General features: G+C 45.7%; 1 protein-coding gene across 6 annotated transcripts in view; it reads left to right on the top strand.

Annotated features, from left to right (window-relative positions):
* Nucleotides 1–19272, top strand: part of RAD51B (RAD51 paralog B) — a 447787-nt gene that overhangs the window by 32523 nt on the left and 395992 nt on the right. The window contains exon 1 of one of the 6 annotated variants that reach the window (XM_069858283.1): nt 17288–17349. The exons of 4 other annotated variants lie outside the window; for them this stretch is intronic. The gene's annotated coding sequence lies outside the window, so the exon portion shown is untranslated. Of the gene's footprint in view, nt 1–17287; nt 17350–19272 lie in introns of those variants that run through there. One more of the 6 variants, XM_069858282.1, reaches the window with a different exon arrangement.

The following is a 19272-nucleotide window of genomic DNA, read 5'->3' as shown; positions in this document are numbered from 1 at the left end:
GCGGGAGCTGGACTGAAGCTGTAAGAGACATTTACATTAAGAAGAAAAAAAAAACGCACAAGGCCTAACGTTTGTTTGTACATGTATCTTCCTCAGTAGATTAAAGTTGCCTGTTTTGAGTTCACCAGCAATAAAAAAACCTCTTATGATTTATCTCCTTTGTCCTAACTGCAGCAAAGGACAAAGTGGCGCATTGCTGCTCTTTTCTGGGGGTGGTGGGATATGGACTCCGACTACCCCGAGGTTCCAGTTTTACTTCCCTTCTCTTGCTTATCTCTTGTACGACGCTTTCTAAAGGATCTCCAAGTACAGGATGAAATACAGAGTCTGGTGCCTTGTGCAGTAGAGGCAGTTCGTGTATGATCTCTGTTCATGCTCCAGAGATCTTGCCAGAAGGAAGTGGTTGATTTCACAGAATCACTAGGTTGGAAAAGACCCACAGGATCATCGAGTCCAACCATTCCTATCAATCACTAAATCATGTCCCTCAGCACCTCATCCACCCGTCTTTTAAACACCTCCAGGGATGGTGACTCAACCACCTCCCTAGGCAGCCTCTGCCAGTGCCCGATGTCCCTTTCTGTGGAAAAAAAAATTTCTGATATCCAGCCTGAACCTCCCAGGCGGAGCTTGAGGACAGCTCTCTTGTCCTGTCCTCTGTCACTTGAGAGAAGAGGCCAGCACCCTCCTCTCTACAACCTCCTTTCAAGTAGTTGTAGGGAGCAATAAGGTCTCCCCTCAGCCTCCTCTTCTCCAGGCTAAACAACCCCAGCTCTCTCAGCTGCTCCTTGTAAGACTTGTTCTCCAGCCCCTTCACCAGCTTTGTTGCTCTGCTCTGGACTTGCTCCAGAGCCTCAACATCCTTCTTGTGGTGAGGGGCCCAGAACTGAACACAATATTCGAGTAGTCGAGGGTTGTCTCTCTCTGGGCTGTGACAGCGCTGCCTGCCCACTGTGGGTTCTTGCCACCTATTCTCCTAAAGAAACCTGTATTTCAAGAAAAAATACCAAGTGGCTGAGGGATGCAACCCCTGTCGTTGGATCTGGACATCCCTGCAGTGCCAGAAATCAAACGCTGCTCTCTGAGGAAATATTTGCAACTTCACTGTTAAAAAATAGTGAAACGTAATCCCTGGGAGAAGTGGCTTTTTCTACCCAGAAAGATCTCTTCAGTTTAAAAAAAAATTGCTGGAGGAAGACGAGTAAGAAAATAGATTTAAAGAGTCCTAGAATAATAGAATGGTTTGGGTCAGCAAGGACTTTAAAGATCATGCAGTTCCAGCCAGGGAGTGCCATACATCGGTCTCACCTGTGCCGAGTAAAGAGGAAGAATAACCCCCCAGGTCCTTCTCCTCCAGGCAGCTTTCCAGCCAGGCTTCTCCTAGTCTGTAGCCCTGCACAGAATTGTTGTGCCCCAAGTGCAGGACCTGGCATTTGGCCTTGTTAAACCTCATCCCATTGGTCTCAGCCCAGCAGTCCAGCCTGTTCAGATCCCTTTGCAGAGCCTCCCTACCCTCCAGCAGATCGACACTTCCACCCAGCTTAGTGTCGTCCGCAAACTTGCTAAGGGTGCACTCAGTGCCTTCATCCAGGTCATTGATAAAGACATTGAACAGGGCTGGACCCAGCACTGAGCCCTGGGGAACCCCACTTGTCACTGGCCTCCAGCTGGAGTTAACTTCATTTCCCACCACTCTCTGGGCCCGGCCATCCAACCAGTTTTCCACCCAGGAGAGTGTGTGCCTGTCCAGCCCAGAGGCTGACAGTTTCTCAAGCAGAATGCTGTGAGAAACTGTGTCAAAGGCTTTGCTGAAGTCCAGGAAGATACATCCACAGCCTTTCCCTCATCCAGCAGCCGAGTCACTTTGTCATAGAAGGCGATCAGGTTAGTTTGGCAAGACCTGCCTTTTGTGAACCCGTGTTGACTGGGCCTGATCACCCGGTTCTCTTCATGTGCTTCGTGATACCACTCAAGATCACCTGCTCCATGACTACCCAGCACATTTACCAGGCTGCCTTTTGGTGTTTGGTGTTGAATTGAGAAATATGTGTACGTGTGTATGGGGTACTACTGCATCTTTGGGCTGAGTGTATTTTGTAATTAAAGCGGAATAAGCCAGCCGAGGTTTTGCTCGACTAGTCTTGTGACTATAAAATTTAAAAACAGACTATAGAGCTCTAACTGCTATGAGAATTAGGAAGCGGGTGACTGAAGTCTTCCCAAGTTCAGTAGCTCTGCTCTGGTGCTGACTGGTTTTCTGAAACCTGCACAGAGAGAAAGGAGACTTCTTCATTCATGGGAACTTCTTCCCTTTCTGTTCTATGAATAAAACATGAGCTACCACTAAGATGTGAACTGAAACCAAATGTTTTTCTATTTTTGTTTATCCTGGGCTCTGAGTACTTGCTACATGCCTTGTATTCAAGGCCTGAGTTCTCTACTTCAGTTCTGCCTGCAAACAGTAGCTGAACCATCTGAGAAGGAAAACACTCTCTTCCCCTTCCTCCCTTCACATCAGCAGCTACCAAATCCCTCTGCAATCCAGCCACTGTTGTAGAAGGAAATCTCTCTTCTGGTGCAGCTGCTGCTAAACCAGAAGCTGTTCCACCTGTGCATCCCCTTGCTGAGCTGCTTTGACACCTAGTGACCAGGTCGGGTCACAGAGCTGGTGAGACCTCAGAAGCGTTTTTTTCTTGTTTGCAAATGGGCTCCACTTGCACCTGTTTTCCCTCACCCCCCTGGGAGTGTCCTGAGCCAGGCTCTGGGGAAGGGATCTTCCCTTCCTCCTACCTCTGGCTCCAGGGGATGGAGCAAACTCTGCTGCTGTAGGGTGGTCTTGGGGCCACTCAAGGTTTTATGGTAATGAAGGTTGTTTTGTACTCGGGCAGGGGGGCTTTAAGAGCTGTAAGGGTCTGGGCTTCAAGTTATCCACAGGCACGGTGGTCAGTTTGTACCATGTGGAATGGCTTATTTCTTCTAGGATGGCAAGGGTTTGCTCCATCAAGGGTTTGGCCAGTTGGTTCAGTGCTTTGTGAACAAGAGGGAAATTACAGAAACAGGTGGTGCCCCAAGAACCTGCTTTGCTTTTGGCCCGTGGGCAGCTAGCACAGATGCCAAAGGAAAGGGTGCTGTCTTGACAGATTTCTTAAGGAGAGGCTGGGGTTGCAGTGGTTAGTTTGTGTCCAAAGGCATCACTTCTTCAAATACAAAGCTGGGCTCCCCCACTGAGATTTTTACTACCTGCAGCAATGTGAAAATGGTCTGCTTGCCCCCAAGTATATGATTGCCTGAACATACCCTGACCTAGAAGTGATCTTCTATATCTCTAGTCTTTTTTTTTTCTGTAGGAGATTCTCAACTTACATCTTTGTGGAAAAATACATCACCTAGAGATACGCAAGCTAGTGCTCATTAAGTCAGTATAGGTACTAAAAGCCATACAGTGCTGTGCTCCATCCTGCTAAGTTAATAACGCAGAGAAGCAGAATACCTTAGCTCAGAGCATGCTGCCATGTGGCTAAGCCACTTCAGCACCTGAATTAGTACAAACACCTACTCAGGAACGCATTTTGCCTTATAAAATGTATTCTTAATTCCAAGGGTTCCAGTGGAAATTTTGTCCTACTTTAGAGGGAAAAAGACTGAGATCCTATATAAGCTTCATCATCGCTTATGATCTTACTTGAGAGCATCTTATTTAAAGTTTCAGCTATTTAACAGAAATCCTAGAGCCCAAATGTGGACAGTGACTTGTCACAGCCTTGAAGCAGGTCACTAGCATCACATAGCTGCAGACTGCATTGCACATGGCGTGCTGTGCAACTCCAGTGAGCAGCCGGGATGAGCTTCCACCACACAAGGACTGTGATGAGTAGAGGGGGTGATACGAGGCACTGCTGGTAACGTTGGCAGAGCAAGGACTGGTGGTGACTTCTACGTTCCCAAATCTTCGAGAGCTGGATAGTTTGGAAGCAGCTCTTACATGTTCTCATGTTTGGGACTCTCACCAGTCTAAAGCAAACTGGTGTATTTTTTATTCTGAGAGAAGCAGACCATTTCCTTGTCTCCTTACTCTGGAGCCTGGGCTGCTCTCTCCTTTTTTAGACTGGTTTTTCTGACGTAAATAGCCTTCATTAGCTTCAGAAAACAGTGATTTTTAAATGGTAATCCCAAATGCTTGACGTCAATTTGTATTTATGCTTTAGTCAATTTAGGAGCTAAGGACCTTTAAGTATCTGGTGATGCTGTTTGTTTATGCTGTTGTGTGGCATGCTGTCCTGCTTTGATGTTTTAATGAAGAAGAAATAGAAAGAAATAGAAGCAATTTTCTCTTTAATAAAGATAAGTAAACATATGCAGTTCAGACAATATTTATTAAAAATATGAGTTGAGATACACACAGTGCTTGTAGATCTCTGGCTTTTCAAACATGGGAACTTCCCAGTGCAGAAATTCTCTCTCCTTGGTGGTTATCTGTATTGCTACTTAAGTGTGATTCTTTTCCTGGTGTTTTGGGTATGAGACTAACAGTATCTGCCTTTCTTTTTTGCTTTTCACTAAAGGATCTCTAAGTGCTTTTCACAAACCAGTTAAATAATTCTCATTTCAGGCCTTGAAGTAGGTCAGGATTAACTCCAAATAGTACTGATCAGGAGCTGATGGAAATGTCCTGACAGCTCCCAGAAGGCCTATTCAGACCTGGGAAAGGGAGTTTAACATTCTACCCGTTCAATGAATGTCCATACTTGAGGAGTGGTTTGATACAGTTCCAAGGAAGTTAGGGAACTGGGAAAGTTCTACCTGGTTTCCATCATCTCAAGCTGTCCTTGAAATGGTTTTGCACATACACATTGCTCCGCCTGCCTCAAGCACATGAAGGGACTGTCAGAGCTGATAGACAGCACAGTTCTGTCTAGTACAAACTAGGACTGAATTCCCTCTGTTCGCTACGTAATCCCATATCCATCAGTAGAATACTTTTGGGTAAATACTGCTAGGGGCAACAAGCCACATTAGAGGCTAAACTGAGGTGACCATCTGCTCTGTCAGCTCGTGTTGTTGCAGTTGCTGCAGAGCTTATCTACATTGCTGCTTCTGTTGTCAGGCCACTCATTTGATGTCATGGCTCCTCCTTTTGCTCCTGTTTCTCCATCAGTTTCTTTGGCAATCTGTCCCTTTCCATGCCTTACCTCCACTGCTAGTCTGTCCTGCAGTCACTGGTACCCTGAGCCTCCTGTCCGAAGCCCACCTTTGGCAATTTCACACAAACAGGCTGTAGTTTCTGTTAAAGCCCACAACAGCTGCAGTTGTCAGTGCTTTGGAAGCTCAGGGCAGAAAACATTTTACACACTCGCCTTCTGGCACAAGTCTAGTATCAAGTTTGCAATTATTGTTCGGTGCCTTTGTGGTAATATCCACACAATGGTACATAATAGGCTTTTCAGGGCCAAATTCAGCAAAAAAGCTTCTCTGGTCAATCTCTTTGAGTTTCAATATATGTGGAAAAATACATAATTTCAACTGATCCTTTGTATAAGTGCGTATTAACATAATGAGTGTGTTCAGATGCATAAACAGAGCTGATGGCCTCCACACTGCACCACTGACTGCATTGTAACTTCTACTGGCAAAGAAGAGCCGTCTCCTGCTTCTCTGCCAACAGCAGTCTGGGCCAGTGCACTCACTGCCACTTTCTTGAACATATGAGATTCTGCAAGGATCAAAAATGAAGCTCTGCATACACATGAGGCAGGTTAAGATCTGAGTGGACAGGTCTTGACCTTGCAGGCTGTGTGTCTGCTTGCTTTGGTACATGGGAAGGCCTCAGTTTGACTGGGCAGGGTTAAAGCCTCTCATCAATGAGTGCTCGGCTCAGAGACGGGGAGTTAGGCCCATATTTTTCAAACATGTTTTACACAAGGTTTTAAAATCAGATTAATGTCTAAGGCAAAAATGCAATCCTATTCTGCACCATCTTTTTTACAAAAAGAGTTATCACATTTGGAACATTTTGCTGTCTTTGCTAGGGTTTGTCTTCCCCTCTGTCTGCACTCTCATTGCTAAGGAGAGGTGTGCATGCCCAGCCTGAGTCAGACCCATCCACTCCTCTTCCTTAGCTAAGGCATCTGACCAGAAGTCCTCCTTCCTATTGGGGCTGCTGTGCTGATTCTATGCATCCTTCTGTTCTTCTGCTGCTCCATCTGTTGGCCACTGATACCTACCTGCCATCACTAATCTCAGTCACGCTGCAAATTTTCCAGGCCAGGACTTGTCTGTTTGTTGTAACACTGATGCGAGCCTTTCCCCAGCAGGAGCAGTAACTGCTGTGATACCACAGTAAATATTTAAAAAGAAGTCTCTTGAAGTCTTTAAGGGTAAGAGTAAACATCACAGCTCTGTTCCACTAATAAAACAGCTTGACCAAAATGTCCACAAGGCATCTCTGTTGTCCCTTTCAATCCAGCCTTGTCTGCCAGGCAGGAAAATCCTTGGTGATGATCAGAGCATGCTAGTGGTGCAGCAGAGGGGAGCACAGCTGCTGGTACACTAGAAGCGTCCTCACTGGGACTTCTCTGCAGATGACACACAGGTGTCTATGTTAGCTGGATGCTGCTGTCCTAGAGCCGGATGCTCTAGGAAAACAGATTTTTAATGCTATTGGACAGTCACCTGGCTCTTCAGCAGAGGCTGATTTGGGTTAACATGGTAGTTATATTTTGGCTGACAAGTGTGCTGACAAAGCACAGCTGCCCTTTGATCTCACAGAAAGGCAGCGTGCTTACGGTGGGGCTTTATTCTGTGTGACTGCTGAAACCAGCACAAACATCTCTAAAGGCTCAGCTTAGGCTATGGTTGTCCTGGCAACTGGTTTCTGGGCAAGACCCAGGTATGCACCAGCATGATGCTGGTGGTTGAAATGGTGTTGGCATTACATTGTATCCCTGTGACCTTACAGCTGCCCACAAAGCCAGCTGGAAGCCGGGCGTTGGCTGCCGCCATGTATGGTCCATTAAACTCTATTTCTCTGTTTTACCTTCCATTGCCTCTGTCCTGTCCTTCCTCTCTGCCTTACCAATTGCCTCCTGGTAAAGCCTTGTTGCATGTTAGGGCTTTGGTGTTTGTCTCAGCTTCCTGGTTTGGATCTGGTGACCTAATCCTTGCCCCCTGACAACTTTTCCTTGGCTGAGGCTCTACAGCACCGTCATCCCCAGCTCTCTGTTATCACCTTCTCACAGCTTCTCTATTGTTGCTTCTCCTCCTTGGGAATCCCTGCTCAGCTGTTCTCCCTGTCTGGGTGCCCCCACCCAGTTACACAGCTTTTACTGCCATCTCCTCCTTGCGTCTCAGACCTCTGCCTCCCTCCTAGCTTGCCACAATCTCTCCAAACCTGCATATTTTTTGCTCCTCTGGCATCTCTTCCCAAATGACTTCCCAGCAACTCAAACCAGCTGTAGCCAGAGCAGACTTCTGCTCCCCCTTTGCTTCTCATGTTCCACATCTCCTTGTCCTTTCTCCCTCTTGGGGGAGGAAGATATATCTTGGACCTTCTCTTCTGCTCTTCCCTATTGCCCGGCCTTCACATCTTAGCACCTTGTCCCCATCCCTATAGGTCTTCCTCCTGGGCTGGTAGTAGTGTCCCATATGTTGTTTCCCATTACTCATCCCATGTACAAGATGTTTTCTTCAGCTGGCCTGCTAGAAGATATCTTTCTCCCCATGCCAGTCTATCTCGCCAGCCCTAAAAAGCCCAGCAAATTAAATCGTGTATCTGTTTCACATATTTATGAGTGAGACACTAATCCCTGCATAGTGAAAGGGTCATATGTACAAAAGGGGAAATGAGGATACCAGCATTAAAGGGAGAGGTGGGGGAAGGAGATATAGAGCACAAGGGCAGGGCAGATGTCAAGGAGGCGAGTTTACAGTGTCGAATGCAGAAAACTGAAACAATGGCACATCAAAGTATCACTGACAAGCCACATTGATGCTCTTTCTTTGCTAGTTCTGTGTTTAAGCTCACACTTTTTTCCTCTCCCTGCATCTATGTATTTAGAGCAGAGACCAAGTTCTCCAACCAGCTCAAAAAAATGAATAAAGAATTTAAAGAAACAGCAGGCATGCCTCTTCTCTGTGTTTCCTGTGATAACAGACACCTCTCCTTCCCTTTCACCCCAGAGGGAAAGCTGATCTGTCAGACTGATCCATTTGCGAAGGCAGCCCTACCAGGTCTCCTCACTGAATGCTCCATCTGATCTCCAACCCCTGTACAAGCAGGAAAGCTCTTTCTGGCTTCCCTAGCACTGCTCACATGCCGTGCAGGTCCCAGTGGGCAGAGGATTTGCATGTGATGCCGTTACAGTGACCTTCTGAAACTCAGCTCCATTTCCCATCTGTTGTGTGCTATTACTTTCCCAGGACACAAAAGCAGGTGAAATATCTGTTGGATGCCAAAGAAACCTCTCAGGCTGCAGCCACAGTAAAATAAACCTTCTTAAAGCAATACAGAGAGAACCTTCTGTGTTTAAAAGCTCCTTTCAGACAGGGTTGTGGTTTTTCATTGTCCTTTAAAGGATTCTGCAGTGAGTGACCTGGAGATTTGACAGTTGCGGCCCAGTCATATTTTAACACAATGCAGACAGCAGATGCTTCAAGAAGATTATATTTCTTCATGTACATTGGGTCTCCAGGGAGATTACACATTTGGGGTCAAGGGCTTTCGGGGCCTGGCTTTACAGCCCTGCAGGAGGATTTTTCTGTTTCCAGCAAAAAATATCTGTAAAGCACAGGGTGTTCTGCCAAGCCTTCTATATGGAGTCAGCGAGAAACGCTGCTCCCAAGAGAGGTTTTACCTACGGCTCTGTCAGGGATAGTTCTTCTTATAATAATAGCAGTTGATCGAATGGCCCTCAGTTGCTGCAACACTTTGCAGCTTGGGTATTGGGGCTCAGCCTGAGCAGAGGAGCAGTGCTCACTCGTTGGACCACTAAAAGGTTATTCATGTGGGGGAGTACTGCCTGCATCTGGAAAGGCAGGCAGAAACGGGCACTTCGTAACAGTGGGGTGTTTTTGAAATGTAGCTGTCCTGGCTGAGGCCATCATCAGCTGGCCAGAATGGAAGATCTTGCAAGGGAGAGAATTAAGTCCAAAGATGCAACAAAAGCCCTCATGGGGTCCTCACTGTACACATTGAGAAGCCAGAGATTATCTAAATTTTAAAGAGGTTTTACAAAGAAGTTGCCTCCTCCTACCCCAATTCTGTACAACCATTAATTTATCTGCTTTGGATATTGAATGATTTAGACTGAGTAAGCCCTGCCAAGATGGGAATTTCTGATTCCACAAGACTTAGGAATCCAAATGTTGAGCCCAGCCCCTCTAAAACCCAGTCCTGAGAGTATCCATAACTATCAGTAAAATTCAAGTACAGCTCCAGGTACTACAAGGTGCCAAAAGCACACACCGGCACAGACACAGGCCTTCCCACACCAGTGCCTGGAAAAAAAAGGGAAAATGTAGTGTCCTTAGTCCAGACTAATTTCTCCTTTGTTCTGTGTCTCATGCAGTCACTCAGAGCTCACAGGCTCAGTGTAAAATGCTACTAAATCATAAAGGGAATGTTTCGTTTGCTGGGCACTGAAATATGTAAAAGCACTGGATAAGAACCAAAGGGAACATGGATCTCAGTTATTCCTAAATCCTACCTCAGACAGAGCTGCTTCTAATTTCCATGTGTATTTGCCTAAGGAAGGAGCAAACATTAACCAAGAAAACTTAGGATTTAGCTCAAGTGCTGAAATCTGCATAAGAGAAAAGAGCTGGTTTTAGCAGGTGCCCTCCAAAGCCTGTAGAACCAAACAAGGTATCCGTTTGGCTTTGCACTGCAGCTGGCCTTCAAATACGAACCGCCTCACCATGTTCTCCCTGTTCTCATGCACCAAGTTTAATGGTGCCAGAAATTGTAAATGTCAGGAAGCCTTTGTGCGGTGGAACGTATAAACTATGGTTAGATAAAGCAGTGACCACATGAGAGGCTGCATATCTGCTGAAGAGCCCTTAAAAAGGTGTCATAAATAGCCCTGGTTTATCTCTTTACCTTGCAAACAGACTCAATTTAGCAACGAAAAAAAGATGGTTCAGGACGCCTGTCAGCATGGGATTTCCTGGCACCAAGCCTATCCCCTTGCTAGGGATCAGCAGTGCTGCAGGGGCCAGCCTTGAGGGACTGGGGAGTCAGGGCATCCCTGTGACATCTCCTAGAGCAACACGGAGCCTGCGGTACTTCTCTGAGCTCCCCCAGTCAGCAAACAAGACAAAACCACCACATTTGGCTGTGACGTTTGGATCTAAATCTAACCTTCTTCAGGCTTGGGAGCAAACAAGTTCCTAAGGCGTATGCCTGGAGCACAGTTATTTAGAAGCAATATGGTAATAAATTTCTTTTTAGTTAAGTCATCAATCCTTCCGCCATGGCGTATATGAGCAATGTCTTGCTCTTCTTGGATTCCCTCAATATCCACAGCTTTGTGGTTGAAGTGGTGGCAGCAATTTCCTTTTTTCTCCACATTTTGAAGAGGCAGGAGGAGGAACAGTGGCACTGGTAAGCTGGGGAAGTTAGCAGTGGGGAGGAAGGACTGAGGGAACCTGGGTCCATCCCAACCTATTTTTTCCATTTATTTAAAAATACATAGTTTTGATGTCATATGTGGACTTTGGTTGTTGACAGACTGCATGAAAAGAGCCAATTTACTCTAGGCATTTTTGGCATCTATGTAGGAAAGCTATCTAGTTAAGATTAGCAGCTAACCCATAACAAAGCTTAATCTCCAGCCAAAAGCTTAATACAACAGAAACCAAACATCTGCCCTCCTTGAGCACTCTGGGATGGAGTCAAGACTTATTGGCTTCTGGGGTGGCTCCTGTTCCTCATCTTCTGACTTCTCCCAGATGGCAAAGCAGGGCATGTGCACTTGCTCTGTGGCTTAGGCAAGAGGCTGTGGCATGGGGTGGCAGATGCCAGGTTCTCAGAATTACAGCTACAAAACCTCAGATTGAACCATATGTAGATCTAGTAAAAATAAAAGTATCCCTCCCTTGCTCTGTAAAACCTTCTGCTATTTCTGGCCTTTCTCTCCCAGCATCTCTTTTCATACACGGCAGATTGAAACCATTATCCCTGGAATAAGAGTGTGCATGCTGCTTTTTTTCACTATCTCACTCCTGACCTCTGCTGCTTTTTTACTATTCTGGTCCTGGTTTCTAATAGGAAATTGAAAGCCCAAAAATTTTCTTCACATCTGATATTCATTCATCCTCCCAGCTTCTTCTTTTCCCTGTCAGATTAAAGGGAGAGAGAAAGAAACAGCCAAAACTGTGTGTTACGATCCAAATTTTAATACCCCCAAACCTGATTCTCCTCTTAGTCTCGTTTTGTGGAACTCTACTCATTTGACTGGCCCTACTCTGTATCCTCACAAACGTAAGAAAGAAATTGTATGATATATTTAAAGAATATTTGGTTTAAGCCTAACATTGAGAGTTGAGACAAACAAGTCTCATGCTCATCTGCCCATTTTTCAGGCCTGATGACTTGTCTGCATTCCTGATCTTATAATTCAAACACAGATATTTGAAAAGTGAGCACAGATTTACAGTGACTTGGGTTTTACCAATCTGGGATATCTCTATCCTGATTTTCTTCTGATGGCTCCAGTTAACTGTATAGCAGCTGAGCACCCCTGGGGCTCAAAATATTTTGAGCTGGAAGCCCCAAAATCAAGCCAGCTCAAATCAGAGGCTTTTAAAAATCATTTGGCCTTTGTGAACAGGTGAGTCCCCACTGAGAGGTGAAGGAAACAGACAGCTCCTAGTGGAAGCTGAGTGAAAGCCGGATGAATGAAACCTTGAGAAGCATAAAGCTTTTGAGTCACATGGCCCAGGATACACCTCTCCCCACTGAGGCCATAACAGCACATCTATGATGAAAGTCAGGGATGAATGCAGGATGGCTCCATCTTTTGTCACCTCAGAGGCACCTTTCCTTATGGTGCAAAGTGGGGAATGTTCTCATTTCATGCCCTTTCCCTCTTGGGTGTGAAAGCTCCTGAGGCTTGAAAAAATATGCCTTCAGTGACTGGAGTGGACTGGATTGGACTGTGATGCTTCATGCAAATTTGTAAGCCTATATCCTAAAGACCACTGAAAGACAAGTTCAGTTATCAGACAATTAACAGGACCCTGGTTCAGCAAAACAGCTTTGTGCAGTCAGCTTCTTGCTGTACAAATGTCCTTCAATTTTACTTCAATTAAGTGTAAGCTTAATTTGCTGCATAGTTCATTTAATATAATTCAATTCATTTAATATAATTTGCCGTAGTGATTTAAAAAATAGCTATGACTCTGTAAAATCAATTTGTCAGGGGTAGCCAACGCAGGGTGAGTATAACGTGATCATAGGCATGGCATCATGCCCAAACAGTGTATGGCAAACATTCTCTCTATAGTTAGTGGGTTTGTGGCAGAGGACTCCTGCGGTGATACTGGAATATATTACCACCATGTGTTCAGCCCTGTGAAATGGATAAGAAGCACCATGCTTTAAAGTAAAAAATAAATGCCAAAGAATTAATTTGATGTTTTCTTTACTCTTGTGGGCAAATTATTCTATAATTATCCACTAAGAGACCTCTTGCATCTGTTTGCCAACACTACGAAGACGCAGGACACTAGGTTACTGGTTTGATCTTGTTTGAGACTGCTGAACTCCTTGTAGGTTGTGTGTGAGAATGGGTTGCAGGGCATGAAGATGTCTCAGTCTTTCAGGGCCAGGCAGAAAACTGTGGGGCATAAACACCATGGGAGTGGAGACCTTCCTCTGCATTCTCTGCTCATGTTTGGTAGTTTCTTCTCCCTTTCATGCCACTCAGCCACATTTAGAAACAGTTCAGCAGCATCTTCTGGGGAGACTGGTGAGGACATCTCGAACAGTTTCCTTTGTAGTCCCAGCCATAGGGATCTCATTGCTTTAAAAAGAAGTAGAATGAAAAGCATGCAAGAGCCAAAGGCCCCAGACTGAAATGATTCATGGAATGAAATGTTCCAAGCTTTGTTTGCTTGCTGCTTTGTATATTTGTTATTAGAAATAAGAGCTACTGGGCTCAGTTCAGCTGCTGGGTTATCAGAGTGATTAATCTGTAACATCACAAAGTGAAGACTTCCTTTCCAAAACCCAAGGTACTTTCACTGCCATTAGTGATTTGGAACATTCTCCTTGGGTGATGAGCTGAACAACGATAGTCCAGGGGTTTTTTTTGACATTATTTGTGAATGGGTCTGTCCTTTATTTAGGGGCACCCCCATTACTGGCAACTGCATAGAGATAAGTGTCTGTGATCTACTCTTCTCTACTGATGTTGTCCAAGCAAAAAAACCCCTTATCTCTCAGTAAAGTCCAGTGGCTCCCATTTTTCCTTTTCTCCACTTTAGAACTCCGCAGATGGAGCAAGGACTGTACCTGAAAGCAACAGATGGCCTACTGCAACTGCTAAAACCAGGAACCGTCAGTACTATTTTCATGGTGTCTGACTCTGTGTGATGACAAGGCAGACACAGTGCACTTTCTCTAATCGTTGCTGCAAGGTGCTTGGGTTTTTCTAGTCTAATTGTGGTTTCTCAATAGAGGCTGGGTGCTGTGAAGGATCACAAGGTGACATGATGAATGCTCTTGTCTCCAGAAAACTAGGCTGATCAAAGAGGAGCCACTGAACTACTGAGTTTGCTTCTATAGCTGGTCACAGTCAAACAGATCTGCTTCATAGGACAAAAGTCTAAATATAGCTCAAGCTTTGTGGTAAGAGGGTATGTTGCAGTTTTTCCATGCTTTAGCAGCAAAAAGCTGCAGTGAGGACCTAAGGATTACCTCAGTCAGATACTATCTGCTTTGTGCAATGCTCCTAAAGGCTTGTCATTTCTTTGTCTACCTCAGCATTCTAGGGAATGCTGCAGGAAATTTTGTGGTGATAGTGGCAAGGTCTGGTGATGGCAGACATCACTACTGGGAGAACCATGGCAACTCAGTAAACAGAAACTCAAGACAAGGCAGAAAAAAGGGGTACAGGTAAGGCATAGGCTAAGGGGAGGAGAAGATCAGGTTTGTTTTATGTAGGGCAACTTTGATTTAGCATATACAGGTAAAGATCCACTCTATTAACAAGAACTCCACATTGATTATTACACTGCCACTCTACCAGTTCATGGACACCTCATCTAGCAGAAACTTAACAGGGAAATATAAAAAGCCCAAAGACTTGAATGACTCCTGCTGCCCCTTTAACCAGAAAAAGCTAAATGAAGTAGGAAGCTGATCTTGGAGGGCAATCTGCTTAGATGAGTACAGGCTAAAAGTGGAATAATCCCTGAGGTCTCTCATTTTGTTTGCTGTAGTTTGGGCAGAAAGCAGATGCAGCTGAATTTTCCATAACTGTAATGTGCTAGTGGGTCTGTCCTTCTGCCTGCAACAGCAGTGAAGGTGGCCAGTCTGCTTTTCTGTAAAAAGGGTAGGAGGCACACATGCTGTCTTTCAAAAACTGTAAATTGCTGCTGAATATTTCTGAAAACAGTTTTGGTGGTGATGGATAATTCCGAATCCACATCAGCTTGTGTAAAGAGGTAGAAAATAGAGAAATGCCTTCTACCTGGTCTGAGAAAAAAGCTTCTTTTTCCTAGGTGTAAATGTGTGTGGTCAGACAGGTCCTCACTAATACCTCAGGAGGATTCATTATAATTGGGTTTAATCCTGAGCAGGAGGAAAAAGGTCAATTGCCTGGGGAGAAGCATTTATCTGGTCCACAGACTGTTCAGAAGACTGGGGGAGGGGGAGAATCAGTCAGAAGAAGATGGGCTAATTTTTCATGGGTCTGTTGTTCTTCATCTGTTTATTAGAGCCAATGACAGCAGTGAGGTTGTGCTGAGCAGTTTGTAGAAATGACAGAAAGATGGTTTCCTTTCTCTCTACTCCATCCCTGGAGCAGATGCTGCTGGGAGAGTCTTAAGTGTAGTAGCTTTGCCAAAGCTGTGCTGGTATGGAGAGCATGGAAAATAAAGCATTTTTAACCAGGGTGCAGGACTCCTTGTGAGATACTTTAAATTCCCATTTATTGAGATGAGGGAACCTCAAAGGCTTGGAAGCAAATCTCCATCTCCCCTGGGGAGACAGCAGTGGAGAAAATATTTCATTGGAGGTTCCTTTGTGTACTGTTATTGAGCAACCACTTGGGACCTTAACCCCACGAAAGCATGGGCTGGCCTATAATTGTTTCCAGTGTCAGGAGCACATGGGTGCTTTTTTTAAAGAATGTGGTAGGCATCAAGTAGATAACACCAAGGAATAAGAATATATTAGCTTAATTAGACACTAGTCAGCAAGCATAAGGTGGAGAATTACTCTGAATATCTGTATTACCCTTGTGAGTCAGAGTTGTCACTGTGTTCTCACAGAGTTAACTCTTTTGTTCTCACAGAGTTAACTCTTTTGGGGAGAAACGTTCTTTTCATAGGGGTAGGGGAACACTGGTAATCTTAAGGCAAGAATTGCTAGTTGGAAAATAGAAATAAAATTGAGGACAGTAGTCAGTATCAGTGTTAGTAACTGAGTGAATGATTTGGAAAGTTCCAGAATGTGGAACTGTTATCTGAAGATGCTCACAAAAGGCTCTTTTGGGTTTGAGGAAGAAACTGTTCTGTGGATTCTGTTTTTCACCAAGGAAAAAAATTGCCATTATCTTTTAAATTCTGGAGGCTTGCAGACTTACTAAACTGCTAAGTATTTATTTGGATAAGAACTGATAAGTATTTTATCCTGTGCCCTTCAAATCAGACTCTGTCCCTACTTGCTTGCCCCTTAGTAAAACTAATCACCATTCCCTTTTTTATAGTAATTGGTGTGTTTGATGTTAGAGCACTCTACTTCTATGAGACTTAATTTGTAATTGCTGTTATACTTTGCCTTCCTGTAAGTCTTGCTCCAATGTTGCCAGTTTAAAAGACCTTCTTAAATTAACGTAGTGAAGCTCAGTTCTTATAAAATAATTGTGTCTTAGTTTTATTAATCCCTTCTTATTATGAGTTCCAGGGACAGCTGAAGGCTTAGACTAAAGCAGTTCTTTGCTGTATCAGAAGTCTACTGGGCCAGCACTATTTACTCGGTTTACAGTCTAAATAGGTAAAAACAAAACTGAGAGGAAAACAGATACCCTGTCATTAAGGAGCTTGACCGAGGTCACAGAGCAGAGCAGTTTGCAGAGTGCCCTGGTTCCCTAAGTGACAACTGTCCTAGTTAAACATATGGAAGCTGTGGAGCTGCCTGCCATGCCACTGCTTGAAAACATTGATGGTGACTTTGTATGTGTGAACATTTGTCTGATTATCCTCTGAATATACATTAACTTCCTCAGGCTGCATGGATAAGATGATGCATGATTATTTGCTAGAGGATTTAAAGGTGTATCTGTGTACCTGAGTAAAGAGTGGAGCAGTCATAACACCACTGCGAAATAAGATGCCAAGAACTTGCAGGAGAGACACCAGAGTACATTAGTTTTGCACACAAGTGTTCTGAACTCCCTGGCTGGTAAGATTTGCTTGCTTTGCTCAACATCCCCAAATAGTTCTCTGTTCTAGTACAGATACTCTGCTTTTGTAAAAGATGGGATGAGAGCTTGTTGGCCTGGAGATGAAGGGGAAGCCTCGCTGCATTTGTGGAGGGGAAAGTCATCAAGGCAATGTTACTTTTTCTTGCTCCTCTGGCAGGAAGGCAGGGGTCCTGCTAACCCTAGACTAAGCAGGAAATGGTAGTCTGTGGCAGAGTTACGCTATGGTCATGCCCTCCTGTTTCCACTGAAACTAAACCGCAGCAACAGACATCCTTTCCTTTCCCCTAGGCAGTTTTTCCTCAATTGCGATTTAGATTTTTCAAGTCAATTTACAAAGGTTAGCTACACTAGGAGGAGCTCTTCCTCCATTTCATCTCTTCTCTCCCTGTTCAGCTAGCTATTCACTAAAGACGAGTTGTTTTTGCCTGGGCTGCTTACAACCTGTCCAGCTTCTTAAAACCTCAGTACTTTATTGTGCATCTAAGTTCTCTTAGGGTATGAATAGAACAGTAATTCTACTGACCTGTTTTGCCACTGCAGTTGGTGGGCTTTTCATGATAATCATATTCTTGCTGTTACCCCTGTTTGTTAGTTTGGAAAAGTGTTCTGTGTTTTGCAGCTTCACTATAGCATTTCTTTTTCAGTATAGACAGAACCTCAGCCACACGATTTCTGGTGCACAGACCTTCAGTAAATTTCCCAGGTAACGTTGGTCTGTTTTTTCCTTCAGTTAGGTTCTTTTCTAGAACTGTAACGATTATGCATACAACATATGTCAGTCAACACGGGTTCACAAAAGGCAGGTCTTGCCAAACTAACCTGATCGCCTTCTATGACAAAGTGACTCGGCTGCTGGATGAGAGAAAGACTGTGGATGTATCTTCCTGGACTTCAGCAAAGCCTTTGACACAGTTTCTCACAGCATTCTGCTTGGGAAACTGTCAGCCTCTGGGCTGGACAGGCGCACACTCTCCTGGGTGGAAAACTGGTTGGATGGCCGGGCCCAGAGAGTGGTGGGAAATGGAGTTAACTCCAGCTGGAGGCCAGTGACAAGTGGGGTTCCCCAGGGCTCAGTGCTGGGTCCAGCCCTGTTCAATGTCTTTATCAATGACCTGGATGAAGGCACTGAGTGCACCCTTAGCAAGTTTGCAGATGACACTAAGCTGGGTGGAAGTGTTGATCTACTGGAGGGTAGGGAGGCTCTGCAAAGGGATCTGAACAGGCTGGACTGCTGGGCTGAGACCAATGGGATGAGGTTTAACAAGACCAAGTGCCGGGTCCTGCGCTTGGGGCACAACAACTCCGTGCAGCGCTACAGACTAGGAGAAGTCTGTCTAGAAAGCTGCCTGGAGGAGAGGGACCTGGGGGTGCTGGTTGACAGCCGACTGAATATGAGCCAGCAGTGTGCCCAGGTGGCCAAGAAGGCCAGTGGCACCTTGGCTTGTACCAGAAACAGCATGACCAGCAGGTCCAGGGAGGTTGTTCTCCCTCTGTACTCGGCACTGGGGAGACCGCTCCTCGAATCCTGTGTTCAGTTCTGGGCCCCTCACCACAAGAAGGATGTTGAGGCTCTGGAGCGAGTCCAGAGAAGAGCAACAAAGCTGGTGACGGGGCTGGAGAACAGACCTTATGAGGAGCGGCTGAGAGAGCTGGGGTTGTTTAGCCTGGAGAAGAGGAGGCTGAGGGGAGACCTCATTGCTCTCTACAACTACCTGAAAGGAGGTTGTAGAGAGGAGGGTGCTGGCCTCTTCTCCCCGGTGACAGGGGACAGGACAAGAGGGAACGGCCTCAAGCTCCGCCAGGGGAGACTTAGGCTGGACATTAGGAAAAAGTTTTTCACAGAAAGGGTCACAGGCTGCTCAGGGAGATGGTTGATTCACCTTCCCTGGAGGTGTTTAAGGGACGGGTGGACGAGGTGCTAAGGGGCATGCTTTAGTGTTTGACAGGAATGGTTGGACTCGATGATCCGGTGGGTCTCTTCCAACCTGGTTATTCTATGATTGTATATATAGGGCAGGGACATCCCACTAGATCAGGCTGCCCAAGGACCCATCCTGCCTGCCTTGAGCACCTCCAAAGAAGGGGCAGCAACACTTTCAACGGACAACCTGCGCCACTGCCTCTTCCCCCCCCGCTCCCAGCATGCCCTGCGCTCCTCCGCGGGAATCGGGGGGGCGGGATTGCTGGGAGCGCAGCCAATCGCGAGCGTCGGCTTAGCGCGTTTGCCACGCCCCCTCCCGCGTGGCGCGCTTGGCGGGGGGAGGGGGGAGCTTTTTCACTGGGCCCCCCTCCCGCCAGGTCCCCCTAGCGCGCGCTCGCGCTGCCGCCATATCGAGGCTGCTGGGTCAGAGCTGGGGGGAGAGGGAGGAGAAGGGACGCGGGGGGGGTGGGGGGGTGGTTGTGTGTGGAAACGTGATATTAAATTGATAAGTTTTGCTGCAGCTGGTTTGCATGTTTAATAGGCTCGTAATGTAAATCTCCCTTGCATCAAGGGGTAATGTGCAGGCAGTCTCCAGACGTGGAGATAAACAGGCTGAAAGCACAAACCGTTCTCTTAGAGTTGCAAGAATATGTTGATGTGCCTAGTTGTCTTGTGAGATGTAGTTGTCTTAGGCCAGGAGAGAAC

Source organism: Phaenicophaeus curvirostris, chromosome 5 (genome assembly GCF_032191515.1).
Source record: "Phaenicophaeus curvirostris isolate KB17595 chromosome 5, BPBGC_Pcur_1.0, whole genome shotgun sequence".
In the NCBI taxonomy this organism is placed as follows: Eukaryota; Metazoa; Chordata; class Aves; order Cuculiformes; family Cuculidae; genus Phaenicophaeus; species Phaenicophaeus curvirostris.
The sequence above is the reverse complement of the archived record's forward strand: the minus strand, read 5'-3'. Positions and strand labels throughout refer to the sequence as shown.